This window comes from Phragmites australis, chromosome 6 (genome assembly GCF_958298935.1).
Source record: "Phragmites australis chromosome 6, lpPhrAust1.1, whole genome shotgun sequence".
NCBI classification, from domain to species: domain Eukaryota; kingdom Viridiplantae; phylum Streptophyta; class Magnoliopsida; order Poales; family Poaceae; genus Phragmites; species Phragmites australis.
Window position 1 is genome coordinate 35,004,996 of NC_084926.1, and position 12,405 is coordinate 35,017,400.

Here is a 12,405-nt window from a genome sequence, read left to right on the forward strand (position 1 = left end):
ACCCGGTGTACCCGCAAGCCAGCGCATTTACTTCCGTTCCCGCTTTTTTCCCGTACAAGCTTTTCTAGGATCATCCCCCCGGCCGAATCTCTAAAGAGGGGTCTCTCGGGATCCCTGCGACAGGAGTTCACTCTCCGACAGCTGGCGCGCCAGGTAGGGGGGAATATCCCTAGATTGTTTGTTTCCCTTTTTTCTCCACAGGAAAAGATGGCCGGTGGGCACCGTCTCCAGCGTTCCGGCTCCACTTCCAGTAACGGAACGCCGCCCCACGACCAAGAGGTTTTTCCCGCCCAAGGGGATCAGGGCGCTGGGCCCATCAGCGCCGCCGCTGCCGGCGTGCTCTCCGACCCCCAGCAGGTGGTCGGGGCCCCGGCCGCTAGGTCCGCCTCTGGATCACGTCGAGCGCCGCCCCGGCGCAGGCTAGCTTTTAGTGAGGCCAGCCCAGGGAGCGCCTTGCTTGCAGCGCAAGCCCTCCTCAGGCACCCTCCCATTCGGGCCACGCCAAACACTCCGGAAGGCCGGTGGATGCAAGATATCGCCGCTTTGGTCGGCACCGCTCGTCGCCAGGTGCAGGTCGAGAGCCCTCGCGCCACTTTTCAGCGCGGCGCCGCCAGAGTCGGCTCCTCAGCGGGCAACACCCGCACGGGCGGAGGGGCCTCCAGGCGGAGCGCCATCCCCCAGGACGTATCCGAGGCCCGGGACCTCCGTTTGCGTCTCGACGAGCGAAGGGGCCACGAGGATGCCCGGGTCACTCTCGAGCGCCAGCGGGAGACCCGGCAGGGGGTTGGGGCAGAGGACCAAGCTTCCTCTCTCCCGGTCCACGACCACCGGGGATCCCCGGCTCGCCGTTCCTCTCCACCAAGAACCCCCGCTCGTGCTGCGGGGTACGGCACCGGTTGCCGTGCCTTCACCACCGAGCTCCGTCGGGTGAGGTGGCCTTCCAAGTTCCGCCCCGAGCTGCCGGAGAAGTACGACGGGTCCATCGACCCCGTCGAGTTCCTCCAGATCTACACGACGGCCGTCCAAGCGGCCGGAGGCAGCGAAAAGGTGATGGTAAATTATTTTCATGTTGCCTTGAGGGGTTCCGCCCGCTCCTGGCTTATGAACTTACCCCCGGGATCTATCAGCTCCTGGGACGACTTGTGCCACCAATTTGTGGCCAACTTTCAGGGTACGTTCGCACGTCCCGGGCTGGAGTGCGACCTCCACGCCGTCCAACAGCAGGAAGGGGAGACGCTGCGTCGATTCATACAGCGTTTCAGCCAGGTTCGCAACACTATTCCGCGAGTGGCCCCCCATGCTGTTATTGTTGCTTTTCGGCAGGGCGTACGTGATGAGCGGATGCTCGAGAAGCTAGGTACGCACGAGATCGAGACCCCTGCGGAACTTTTCGCACTGGCCGATAAGTGCGCCAAAGCTGCGGAGGCCAGGGCATGGCATGCTCCTCGCCCCGCTTCCGATCGACCAAGTTCTTCCCGCTTTGATAAGCGGGAAAAGAAAAAGAGGAGGAAGCGCGAGGCTGCTCCCGTTGAGCTAGCCCAAATCCCCGCTCACGGGGAGCCACAAGAGCCCGATCGCCGGCAAGAGCGTCGGCCGGATGCCGATCGGCGCCCCGTCAGGGCCCCTGCTCGGGCTCCTTCTCGGGCCTCTGCGCCCGCGAGGGCCCCAGCGCCGGCTAGGGCGTCAGCTCCAGCAAGAGCCCCGGCCCCTGGCCGGGCTCCTATTCCCGCGAGGGTCCCCGCTCCCGCGGGGCCCGAGCCAGGTAAATGGTGTCCCATACACCTGACCAGATGGCACGACCTCACAGAGTGTCGTACGGTCAAGGGACTCGTGGAGCAGCGCCAGAGGGAGCGCGACGAGTCTCGCGGGGGAGGCAATACCGAGGTCATTCCCAACAATGCCGAGCTCGGCTTCCAGGAGCCCGAGCATGCGGTTGCCTTCATCGACGGAGGCGCCTACACACCCTGCTCGCGCCGTGGCATCAAGGTCATGCGGCGCGAAGTATGCTCGGCAACCCCGAGCGAGGAGGCCGCAAGACCCCTGAGGTGGTCAGATGCTCCGATCACGTTCAGCATGGCCGACCACCCCGTCAGTACTGCAGCTGTGGGGCGGCTACCTCTGGTCGTATCTCCCACTGTCTGCAATGTCAAAGTCGGCAGAGTGCTGATCGACGGTGGTGCCGGCCTCAACCTCCTTTCCAAAGAGGTTTTTGAGAAGTTGCAAGTACCTTCCCGACGCCTAAAGCCGTCGCTCCCCTTCTGTGGAGTAACGCCCGGGCACTCCCTGCCCCTCGGGCAGGTTGAGTTGCCTGTCACGTTCAGGAGCCGGGACAACTTTCGTACGGAGTGCGTCCTCTTCGATGTCGCGGAGCTCCCTCTCCCCTACAACGCCATCCTCGGGCGTCCGGCGCTCGCCAAATTCATGATGGCCGTGCATTATGCATACCTTACGGTTAAGATGCCCGGCCCCGCAGGCTCTATCTCCGTGATCGCTGACTCCGGTGGCGCTGTCTCCTGCGCCGAACAAACCTACATGGCCCTAGTCTCAGCGCAAGCCGAGGCTGATGGCTCTTCAGGGGGCCCGGGACCCTCTTCATCCAGACCCCGACCCGCCGCCGACACGACTGTTCCAACGAAGGAGGTCAAGGTGGGCGAAGATGCTACCCAGGTTGTCCGTATCGGCAGCGACCTGGGCAGCAAATAGGAAAGCGCGCTCGTCGCCTTCCTCCGGGCTAACGTGGACGTGTTTGCCTGGCAACCGTCCGATATGCCCGAGATCCCTAGGGAGGTGATCGAGCATCACTTGGCCGTGCGTCCGGACGCCCGCCCAGTGAAGCAGAAGGTCCGGCGGCAGGCGCCAGAACGCCAGGAGTTTATCCGCGAGCAAGTCCGCAAGCTCCTCGACGCCGGATTTATCCGAGAAGTTCTCCACCCCGACTGGCTAGCAAATCCAGTCATCGTCCCGAAGGCCAACGGCAAGCTTCGCATGTGCGTGGACTACACCGACCTTAACAAGGCTTGTCCTAAAGATCCTTTCCCCTTACCTCGCATTGATCAAATCATAGATTCAACTGCGGGATGTGATCTTTTATGCTTCCTAGATGCAAATTCTGGGTATCACCAGATTCGCATGGCCGTAGGGGACGAGGAAAAAACTGCTTTTACTACCCCGGTGGGGACTTATTGCTACATGTTAATGCCTTTCGGCCTGCGCAACGCTGGATCATCCTTCCAGCGCGCCATTCGTATCACACTTAACTCGCAGGTTGGCCACAACGTCGAGGCTTACATCGACGATCTCGTGGTCAAAACCCGAGACCGCGCCACCCTGCTCGAGGACCTTGCCGAGACTTTCAACAGTCTCCGCTCTACCCGCCTCAAGCTCAACCCGGAGAAATGTGTCTTCGGGGTCCCGGCGGGCAAGCTCCTTGGTTTCTTGGTCTCTGGCCGAGGAATCGAGGTCAATCCGGAGAAGATCCGGGCCATCGAGCAAATGCGACCCCCGGTTCGACTCAAGGAGGTCCAGCGCCTCGCCGGCTGCATGGCCGCCCTCGGGCGCTTCATCTCTAAGCTCGGGGAGCGGGGGCTCCCCCTCTTCAAGCTTCTGAAGAAATCCGGTCGTTTCGACTGGACGCCGGAGGCCGAGCAGGCCTTCCGCGACTTAAAGAAATACCTTACCTCGCCACCCGTTTTGGTGGCTCCTTCTCAAGGTGAGCCCCTGCTGCTTTACGTTTCGGCCACTCCTCGGGTTGTGAGCGTAGTATTGGTGGTGGAGCGAGACGAGTGTTCAGGGCCGGGTGCTGGGTCCCAGCTCCCAGAGGCCCCCGATCACTCACCTGTCCTCGTGGCTCCCCCGGAGCGAGGGGTCGAGCCCGAGCACACTGCTCTTCCTAGCCAAGGAATCGAGCTCGAATGCCCGGCCAACCCCGACCATACCGTCGACCCTGGGAGCTGTAGCAGCCCCCCGGGTGGGGCCACCGTCCGGGCCCGCCGGGCACAGCGACCGGTGTACTTCGTCAGCGAGGTCCTCCGGGAAGCCAAGACAAGGTATCCTCAGGCTCAGAAGCTGCTCTATGCCGTGCTCGTCGCCTCCCGGAAGCTGCGCCACTACTTCCAGGCGCACAAAATCTCAGTGGTTACCACTTATCCACTGGGACCCATTCTCCGAAACCGGGAGGGCACCGGGCGCGTTGTCAAATGGGCAGTAGAGCTGGCGGAGTTCGATCTACACTTCGTTAGTCGCCAGGCAATTAAAAGCCAGGCGCTCTCCGACTTCTTGGCAGAGTGGACGCCCGTCCCCTGCGTCGACCCAGAAGAGTTTTCTGCCTATCCCGGGCGCGACGCGCCCGGGTACTGGGTCATGCACTTCGACGGCTCCCTCTCGCTGAAAGGCGCAGGGGCCGGAGTGGTTCTCACCTCCCCAACGGGTGAAGAGCTCCGGTACGTCGTACAGTTGCATTTCCGCGCATCCAACAACATGGCGGAGTATGAAGGTCTCATCGCCGGCCTCCGGGCTGCGGTGGGGCTCGGGATTCGTCGTCTCCTGGTCAAGGGGGACTCTCAGCTGGTCGTCAACCAGGTCTCCAAGGAGTACCAGTGCACGGATCCTCAAATGGCGGCGTACGTGGCCGCAGTCAGGAAGCTCGAGAAACGCTTCGATGGCCTCGAATTACGGCATATCCCTCGCCGCGACAACGCTCCGGCCGACGAGCTCTCTCGCCTGGCCTCATCACTTGCGCACGTCCCTGCCGGAGTCTTTGAAGAAAGACTCGCACGGCCTTCCGTCCTGCCTGCCGAACAGGATGAAGGGGAAACCTCGAACTCAATTCAGGGGACCCCGGCGGTGCCCTCAGTGGGAAACCCCGTCAGGGCGCCGCCGTCCGGCGAGTGCGCTGTGCTCACCGAATGTTCTCAAGATGCCTCGTGGATGTCTGACATCCGAGGGTACTTGAAAGAAAGGTTCCTACCCGAGGATGAGGCGACTGCCGAAAGGGTTGCTCGGCAGTCCAAACGCTATGCCATAGTAGACGGGGATCTCTACCGACGTAGCGCAGGAGGTGTCCTCCTAAAATGCATCTCTCGGGCAGAAGGCGGCGATCTTCTCGCTGAGATCCACGAGGGCGAGTGCGGTGGCCATTCATCGTTCCGCGCGCTGGTCGGGAAAGCCTTCCGGCAAGGTTTCTACTGGCCCACAGCTCTCCAGGATGCTTCCGAGCTGGTTCGGCGCTGCAGGGCATGCCAGTTCCATGCAAAGCAGATTCACCAGCCCGCTCAGGCTCTCCATACCATTCCCCTGTCATGGCCTTTCGCGGTCTGGGGTTTGGACATTTTGGGTCCATTCCCCCGAGCAGTCGGGGGCTATGCATACCTATATGTCGCTATCGACAAATTCACCAAGTGGCCGGAGGCAGTCCCAGTCATCAAGATAACCAAAAGCACGGCGCTCCAGTTTGTCCGCGGTATCACTAGCCGTTTTGGTGTCCCCAATCGGATCATCACCGACAACGGCACCCAGTTCACTAGTGCCTTGTTCGGGGACTATTGCGAGGATCTTGGCATCAAACTTTGCTTCGCTTCCGTCGCTCATCCTCGGAGTAACGGGCAGGTCGAGCGTGCCAACGCAGAGATACTAAAGGGCCTCAAGACCCGGACCTATGACGTGCTCGCTAAGCACGGGAAGGGATGGGTGGATGAGCTGCCAGCCGTGCTATGGGCCAACCGGACTACGCCAAGCCGCGCTACCGGGGAAACTCCTTTCTTCCTCGTCTACGGCGCCGAGGCGGTCCTCCCCTCCGAGCTTACTCTAGGCTCCCCTCGAGTGCACGCATACTCTGAGGGCGAGCAGGAGCATCAAAGGCGCGACGACGTAGACTACCTGGAAGAGCGCCGGCGGCGTTCTGCTGTCCGGGCGGCTCGGTACCAGCAGAGTCTGCGCCGTTATCATCTGCGTCACGTCCGGGCCCGGTCTCTCGAGGTGGGGGACCTAGTTCTCCGGCGCATCCAGTCGCGCGAAGGAATGAATAAGTTGTCCCCTGTGTGGGAAGGTCCTTTCACCGTAATTGCAGTCCCCCGGGCAGGTTCTTTCAGGTTGGCGACGGAGGAAGGGCAGCCACTCCCGAATCCGTGGAATATCGAGCATCTTCGACGCTTCTACCCGTAGACGGTCAAGCTCGCGGTTCAGGTTGATAAGGCCGGGGGCTTCTCCCCGCCCGAGCAGTCTGGAGGCTTCGCCCCGTGTGGTAAATCGCTGTCACCCAACCTTGTAAATATCGTACATTCAGTATTTTAATAAGCAATCACTATGGCAAATTATTCCTCTGGATCCCCTATGTTTAATCTGTCTGGTGAGGTGCTCGGTTGTGCGAGAAAAGGTTCGCTCTCTCATTTTTTCCCGTTGATAAAAGAATCCCAATCGGTATACATACGAGCAGTCGCCGCTGACTTACGTCCGACATGGTAGGCTGTGGTATTCGGTGTCGTAACGGGCTCCCGGGCACTAACCGAGTTTCGGGGCGCTTTGGGTAATCCCATCACTCGAGCTACTCGAGTAGGCCGGAGCTCAGGCCCCCGGAGCGGGCTGTCGGTGCTCGGTCTGGCCTGTCATACCCGGGCGCCACCGAACCATAGGACCTCTAGGTTATGCCTCTGTCCACCCTTATCTGCCGGTTCGGGTATTCGAGAGGTCTCGGGTCGAAAAAACGAGAGCAGTCTATGGCAAGTACCGCACTAACAGAGCGCACCAGACAAAGAAATTCTATATTCTCTCTTTCAAGTCACAGGTCGGCAATCACAAGCAGTTCGGCCGCAAGGGCTTCAATGCCCCGGTCTCTGGTCGGCCCCAAGGGTCTTCGGGTGGTCCTACCGCCTAGGCTTGGGTGGTCGAGATCACCCGACCCTAGGAGCCTCGTATGCCTCTGAGCGCTCGGGCGCTCCGTTGAAAGAATCAAGTCCCCGGGCCCCCGAGCTCGGAATCAACCCCTTCTGGATCGGCTGGCCGGAAGGCCGACGGCTGTCCGGTGAGTGGTTATGACCAGACAAGTCTGTTTTCAGTGAATTTATGTTCCCGAGTCCTTCTCGGGGGCTCTTGCGCTTTAATCTGCTCGGTGAGGTGGTCTCCTGGCACGCAAAAACCCTGCCACGTGTCGGCTTTTTTCCAGAACGACAGAGCGGTTCGTAGAAAGGAGTACCGTGCGTGCGGTAACGTCTGACCGAAGCCCTTCGTGGTGGTCGTGGTGTTCGGTCCGCTCTTAAGGACCCCGAGCACTACCGGGTCCTCAGGTGCCCTGGGTAATCCTATCACTCGAGCTGCTCGAGTAGTCCGGAGCTCAGGCCTTGGGGGCAGGCTGTCAGTGCTCGGTCCGGCCCTTTTTTGAGCCCGGGCACCACCGGACCGCGAGGACTCTTGGTCACATTCTCGCTCACACGCGTCTCCCTTCTACCGGCTGAGTGGTCGCAAAGTGAAAAGGTGTCCGCTGGGCACGGCGTGTTCCGGGCAGGGCCGTTCCATCTCCCGAGCAACGGAGTCTGTGTCTTTGTTTCTTAAACTAGGCAGTACGGACTCGCGAGAGCTTGAAGGCTGGCTGCGCCAACGCCAGCAACTAGAACAACTTCATTTCTCGGGGATGGGAAGGTCGGGAGCGGCCCGACTGAGTACTCCTCGGGACTTCCAGGCGGAGCGCCAGAGGAAACATCAAGCATACAGAGAAATTGGAGTTGCGAGCCCAAGGAAAAGCTGCCATTATATTCACAAGACATAGACAAAGCATTTTTCTAAGGGTTCACTCCTAATATTCACTCCTGCATCTACAACAAAAGAAAAAAGGGCGCCGAAGGCCTAGTCAGCGGCAGAGGCGTCGGCTGAGTCCTCTGAGTCGTCCCCGGGGGCTGGCGGTGGCGGCACCTCTCGCCTGAAGCCGGCCGCCACCGCAGAGGCGGTACTCCTAACCGCTGCTCGGGCGACCTCCTCCTCAGCCTCGACCACTCCCTCCCGCGCCGGCTCCAATGGGAAGTCCGGGTCCCTGCTTCGGTAGCAGGCCAGGACATGCTCGGCCACAGCTTGGGCCAAGCCACGTCCCTCCCGGGCGGCAAGTTCCTGAACTGCCCAGGGCAGGGTCTCGAGGCGCTCGCAGACCTGCTGCAGCTCCAACACTTGTCGTGCGGGGCCGTCGCCCTTCGTGTCGCCGACAAGCCGCCCAAGACCACCTTTCTCCATGGCCCGTCGCATCCGCCGGAGTATATCCTCCAGCATCTGCACGAGGTTGACCCGCGAAACAAAGGCTGCCTCGAGCTTCTCCCTGGCAGCCCGCAGCTGTGCCTCGAGTCCCTGGTCCTCGGCCGGACCGGAAGAACCGCCAGCTGCGGCGGGGACGGCATCCTGCTTCGCCTTAGCCACCACCTCGGACAGGGCTTGTTCACGGGCGGTCAGTTCCGCCTCGTGTTTCGCATTCTCTTCCGCCCTGGTAGCCGCGGTGGCCGCCGCGGCAGCGGCTTCGCCCTCCCGGCGACTCAGCTCGCCCTCTCGGCGATTCAGTTCGCCTTCCCGGCGACTCAGCTCATTCTCCCGCCGGGCCAGCACCTCCTCCTGCTGGACCACCGAATCCTCCCGGGCTCCGAGATCAGACGCTAATAGCTCGTTATCCACTTCCCGGATGGAGACGTCCTCTTCCCAGCGCTTGACTTCTCCTCTGATCTTCTGGAGGTCGTCTTCCCAGCGCTGGAGGTCGGCGCGCGTCGTCTCGACCGCGCCCTCTCGGCGGGCCAGCTCGGCCTGCCGCTCCTCTGCAAGCCGTTCCCGGGCCGTGACTGCCGCCTCCCTCACCTGCGCCTGCCCCATCCTGGCAAGGGCCTCGGCCGCCTGCTGCCTCGACGCCTCAGCCAGGCGGGCGGCGTCTTCTCGTTCCCGCGCGGCCTCTGCCCGCGCGGTCCTCAGGCCTTCTCGTTCCCGCGCGGCTTCCGCACGGATGTCCTCCAGGAGCTTCTGCTCCCGCGCGGCTGCCGCACGGGCCTCCTCTCGGGCGCCCGCCAGCTGCGCCTTCTCCAGTACCATGCGGGCGTGCTCGGCCTCGAGCTCCCCCTCCTTGGCCTCCACCGCCGCGCCCAACTGCCCGACTGCGGCTCGGACGCCTTCAATGGCGGCCAAGAGGGGATCGGCAGGCCGGCCAGGCACTGCGAGCGCCGGTGGGTCCCAGGCTTCTCCGCCGGATGCCTCCAGGGGGGCCGAGCTCTCCACAGGGCCCTGTGCCGCCATCCGCCCCGGGCTCTGCCTGCCCGGGGTAGGCTCCTCCGGAGCCAAGGCCTCGGACGGCAGCTGCGTTCCCGCATCAGCCGCCTTGCCCACCGGCCCCGGCGAGGCATCCGCCTCCACCGTTCTCCGCCCCGGGCTCTCCGCGCCCGGGGTAGGCTCCGCCGGCGCCCTTCCGGTAGTCGCCGCCACCGCCTCTCTCCCTATGGCCGCCACGTCGATTGGCGCCTCCACGTCGATTGGCGCCTCCGCCGTTCCTACACTGGCCTCCGCTGGCGCAGCGGGCAGGTTCGGCTCTGGCCTTGGCGCCTGCTCCCTCTCCGTCGCCGCAACGCCTGCGGCCGGCCTACGGGAGACAAGTAAAAGTTGTCAAAACTTAGTTCGGGCCGAAAGGACCCATGGAAAAGCAAGAAAAATGACTCACCGATACCGCCATTTGGCCGCTGGGAGCCTAATGTCCGGGTCCGGTGCCGTCGGTCCGGACCCCTCCCGCCGCCTCTTCCGCTGAGGGCTCGGCTGGGCCACCGCGCGGGCCTCGGGTGCCGCCGCACGAGTCTCGGTCTCCGCCGCGCAGGTCGCAGGCGTCGGCGCGGGCCCCATCCGCACCAGGCGCGGCTCCAGCACCGGAAACGCCGCCGCTGCCGTCGGCGACGGCGGAGACTCCGGCAGCAGGATCAAGGCCCGGGGTCGTTTTCCCCGGTCTCCCGGCGTCAACTCTTCAGCAGCTTCAGGGGCGCCCTCTTCTCTGGCGCGGCGGCTACTGCTTGTGGCGGCCCCGTCGCCAGCCTGCGCCGAGCTGCCAACAACCTCCTCACCCAGGAGTTCTTCCAGCCCGGGGAGCTCAGAGGCCTCGGGACTCCGGCTTCTTGGCCGGTCCACGGGCCCTTGGGCGTCAAACTCCGGCAGCCGCCTCATGATAGCCACCCGGTCGGGATGGGCGCAGAGCGCCATCTCCGGCCACGGGAGCTCCGCCCGGCTCATGTCCTCCGACCCGGTGATCACTCGGGTCATCCCTCGCAGCTCCGCCTGCCCCAGATCCCAACTCGCGCCGATCTGGGTCCTAGTGATGTCCTCCGGCCCGGTATAGAACCAGCTTGGTCGGGCCCGCTCCCGCAAGGGCGCCAGTCGTCGACGCAGGAAGTCCACGACCACCATGACAGAGGTCAGCCCGGACTCGCGCAGCTCCAAGATGCGCTCCAGCACCGGCTTTAGCCTCGCATCTTCTGGCGGCGGCGCCTCCCACGTCGATCGCCGAGGTTCCGCCGCCTTCTCTGGCAGTTCGAGCCGCTCGTGGGGATCGATGTCGACGAAGAACCAGTCCCGTCGCCATTCCTCCCATTTGCTGCGCACCACCTGGGGAATATAATGGTCCCCCAGGCCTTCCTGGAGCCGAAGGTTGCAGCACCCCGCGACGTCCGCCGTGGAGTGCCCCCTCTTCTTCCCCACCGGCCGAAGGACGAAGAAGTGGCGAAGCAGCGTCGCCGACGGCATCACCCCCACGAACATTTCGCAGAGATGTGCGAAGACCGCCAACGCCACGACGGAATTGGGGCTTAAGTGCGCCATTTGGATGCCGTACGTCTCCAGCACTTGCAGGAAGAAGGCGGAGAACGGCGGCACTAGCCCCGCCGCCACGAAGGAGGTGAAGAGGACGATTCGTCCAGGAACGGTCGTCGTCGGCGTCAGAGTCGCCGGCCTCACCACCACAGCACCCTCCTGACCTTCCGGCACCAGCAGCTTCTTGATTTTATCCGCCGCCTCCTCATTCCTCAGGCGTGATTCCGGCAAGATGCTGTCCGGAGTCCTATCCCGGCGTCCTCCTCCAACCCTCGTCATCTCAGCGGAGTGGAAGGCGTTTTTTGGTGGTGAAGAGAGAGAGAAGGAAGAACGCTCCGGTCGCCTGGGAATTTCCTAGGGGCTTCGAAGCGCAAAGGAAGCAGGAGCACGGGTGCGAGAGAGCGTGAAAAAGGGGAACGGACCGATCCATTCCCCCTTTTATATCTCAAAGTTCAAAAACTGCCGCCCCGGACGGTTCGCTCGGCGAAACGTCGCCTCGGTCGACGCAACTGTCAGGCGAATCTCCCGCCGATCGCGCGATGTCAGCGGTTGCCAGGCGTATTTTTCCTCGATCTGCGCGGCGACCGCGCGGGCCGCCCGTATGATTATCGTGCCCTTCGGAAGTTGAGTGGACACGCGTCCACTCATTTTCCCGTTGGGGCATACTTGATGTCTAAAATCCGCAGGGACCACCTCTCGAAAGCTTGCCACATGGCGTCCGGCCAGCCTTGGCCTCGGTCGCGACGAAGGGCCCATTCGCAGTCTCCGTCCCATCGACTGCCAGCGGGCCCGGGGGCTACTGTCGGTGTATTTAGAACCAGGGGTCCCTAAGTCCCGAGGCCAGACCGGCCGTCCACCACATATCACCACCCTGCAAGATAGGTAGAAACAGAGTGCTCGGGAGAGAGTGCTCGGGGCTGCACGTGGCAGCCCCCGAGGACTCGGTGCCCCGAAGGTCCCGCTGAAGTGCTCGGGAGAGAGTGCTCGGGGCTGCACGTGGCAGCCCCCGAGGACTCGGTGCCCCGAAGGTCCCGCTGAAGTGCTCGGGAGAGAGTGCTCGGGGCTGCACGTGGCAGCCCCCGAGGACTCGGTGCCCCGAAGGTCCCGCTGAAGTGCTCGGGAGAGAGTGCTCGGGGCTGCACGTGGCAGCCCCCGAGGACTCGGTGCCCCGAAGGTCCCGCTGAAGTGCTCGGGAGAGAGTGCTCGGGGCTGCACGTGGCAGCCCCCGAGGACTCGGTGCCCCGAAGGTCCCGCTGAAGTGCTCGGGAGAGAGTGCTCGGGGCTGCACGTGGCAGCCCCCGAGGACTCGGTGCCCCGAAGGTCCCGCTGAAGTGCTCGGGAGAGAGTGCTCGGGGCTGCACGTGGCAGCCCCCGAGGACTCGGTGCCCCGAAGGTCCCGCTGAAGTGCTCGGGAGAGAGTGCTCGGGGCTGCACGTGGCAGCCCCCGAGGACTCGGTCTCCCGAAGGTTCGCGCAAGCTCGTTCAAAGACTCGAAGGGCCCCGTCGTCAGGGTGTCATCCAGTCAAGGGCCCGATGCCGCATTTAATAGGCGCGCGTGGCCTGACATTCTGACATCCTGACATTCTCGGCTGCCCACGCCCCAGTGTC